This window comes from Euprymna scolopes, chromosome 33, assembly GCF_053919585.1.
Source record: "Euprymna scolopes isolate OS-2025 chromosome 33, ASM5391958v1, whole genome shotgun sequence".
In the NCBI taxonomy this organism is placed as follows: Eukaryota; Metazoa; Mollusca; class Cephalopoda; order Sepiida; family Sepiolidae; genus Euprymna; species Euprymna scolopes.
In genome coordinates, this window is record NC_136514.1 from 15,319,764 (window position 1) to 15,322,379 (window position 2,616).

A 2,616-nucleotide genomic window follows, 5' to 3' on the forward strand; every position below is an offset into this window, starting at 1 on the left:
CATATATAGTTATTTACAGGAAATGACGTCATGGAAGTAAAAAGAGCAGCATGTATTCTTTGAATAAATGCAAGGTAAGCAATGGCTTAGGGTGTGGCTAAGATTAAAGTGTTTTATTAAAACTAAATATAACGGTTAAGTACGTTTTTCTCAAAAGTCTGCTCAGCAGGAACAGGTTTTATTAAATGATCCTCTCATAGAATGCTCCTTTTAATTACCTCCCTTGGTAGAAATCCTGTAATTCAAAATGGCATTAGCTAAGCGAACTCTCAATCTCTCTCTCTCTCTCTCTCTCTCTCTCTCTCTCTCTCTTTCTACAACTTCCTCCCTATCTTTCTGTCTGTCTTTCTCCCTTTGCCTCTTCCACCCTCCCTCCCTCTCTCTCACACACACAGATATTCTCAAGTTAAAATGTCTTCAAAGGTTGTGATGAAAACACACTTGAAAAAGGCTTATGAGTATAGTGGCTGGAATCATGATGTACAAAGATCTAGTTGTACCCAGGGCCAAATCATGGATTATATGCCCCATAGACTCATATTGAGAACTATTAGAAAAGGAGATAGTTCGAATATAATTGGATATCCCCTCCAATTTAAATGCCGGAAGCGCCTGATGAAAAGGTATATCAGAAGATTTACTGAGCTTAGATTTGATCTTGCTTGCCATGCCAGTGGCATTTACCCATGTGTTGAACTAGCTTCTTCCAAAGGGAATATTAAATTCACAATCGGTTTTCAGTCATATGTATATCTCAGTCAGGAGATATAACAATGTTAGGTTTTTGCCGTGCTTGCAAGGAGGTAATAAGGTTTTCCTATAGACAGCTATATATTTGGTATTCTCAAATGGTAACCCATCTGGTACTGAATTGGTTCAACGTTGCTTAACTTTGATGATCTAAGGAGAACCAGTGTATCAACGTGATTATGCCGTATAGATTTGATTTGAGAGACTATTGAGTGATCGGAAGGTCCCAGAGGGAGCAAGACAGTAAATGAGCACTACTCATAGCAAGTTGGCAAAAAAAAAGGCTTGTAAAATGTTTGTCAGCATCAGGTTTGCGAGTAGGTTTCTCAGCAATCTGGGTCAGCTTATAAGGAAGGGAAAAATCATGGCAAAACTTGCTCTGTGATGAATTTTGTTGGAATAAATTAACCATTTCACATTGCAGATATAAAATTCACTACAGATGTGAGTTTAGACAGACAAGATTTTTTGCCAGTTTTTTCAAAGATGCTAGATATTGATATGCGAGACGGACGAGTATAATACTCCTTTTCTTTCTTTGTTCACTTGGCTTACTATTTCTTTCTTTCTTCTTTCTTTTTCACTTCTTTCATTGTTGGGTTTTTATATTGAAATGCGATTCTAACGAATGCTAAAAAGCAAATGGTTTTAATTGCCACGCCTTTTTCTTTCTCCACTTCATTGAGGTTTGCTTTCCTCATCACTTCCAAAAGTAAGAAATTTTCACAGAAATATGTGAACTCAAAAAAATATTTTCCAATCAAAAAAAAAAATCATTTCAAACTTCGAAAATAACAATTTAGTCTAGAATAAAACATTGGATTATTGTTATATTTTTCAATTTTTATTTTTTGGAATTCTTTGTGATAAGACTTCATAATTTGCATATTAATTCTTTTGCAGACTGCACAGTGGATAGAAGTATTGAGTCTCTACGGTTCCAGGTGAGCATTGTCTGAAGATAGCAGTTTCAATTCTATATAAGCAGGCCTGAGGATTAGTTGGTCGAAACATGGTGAAACAACAACTACTATGGAAGGCAGTAATTACTGGAGATACAGTTGCAAGACTCAGTTAGTTGCGATTAGTCACTTGAAGAAGGTCAGATGGTGAGTTGGCTGAAACGTGCAAACAACAACAACTATGATGATGAGAATAATAGTCCGCAAAAAAAAAATTAATACAGTGGATTGGTGAACATAAAATCAGAATTCTTAATTTGTGACACGATGTACAACTACTGACTCCAACAATGCCCATGCTAAAATACTGGAATGCACCATACTTTAGGTCCTTTAAGCCAGCTGCTATATCACCAGTGAACACAGCAACCCAGAAGGTAGACACACACACACACACACACACACACACACACACACAGAGTTACAAACAAACAAAAGAAAGAAAAATCCGCTTTTTTTTCTTTTTCTAACAAAGGTTTTTATTACCGTTACTTTCGGCACCACTTAAAAAAAAAAACAAAAAAAAAACTTAAAAATGTCTCTCGCTGCCACATGTTCAGTTTACCTGTCTCGTGTTTCTCCTCCCCTCGACCACATGCCGGCCACAGCCGGCCCATTCTCATCCTCGACTTTACACATCCATTTTCTTCGACACGCACTTTGCTTTTGCCCTGAGCACATGGGGAATTTTTCTCTTTTTTTTTCCTTTCTCTTCTCCCACGCACTTCCTAATTTGCATATGCACTTTGTTTCGGCTAATGCTGCTGCTAATCTCTTCACAAGCCAGTTATCCTTTGCTGCTGCTGATACTTTCCCATGCGCACATACGCACTATGTTACACACACACACACAACGAAATATTGAAATGAACTTTCTGATGCTGTTGTGTACTTCTTATTGAAG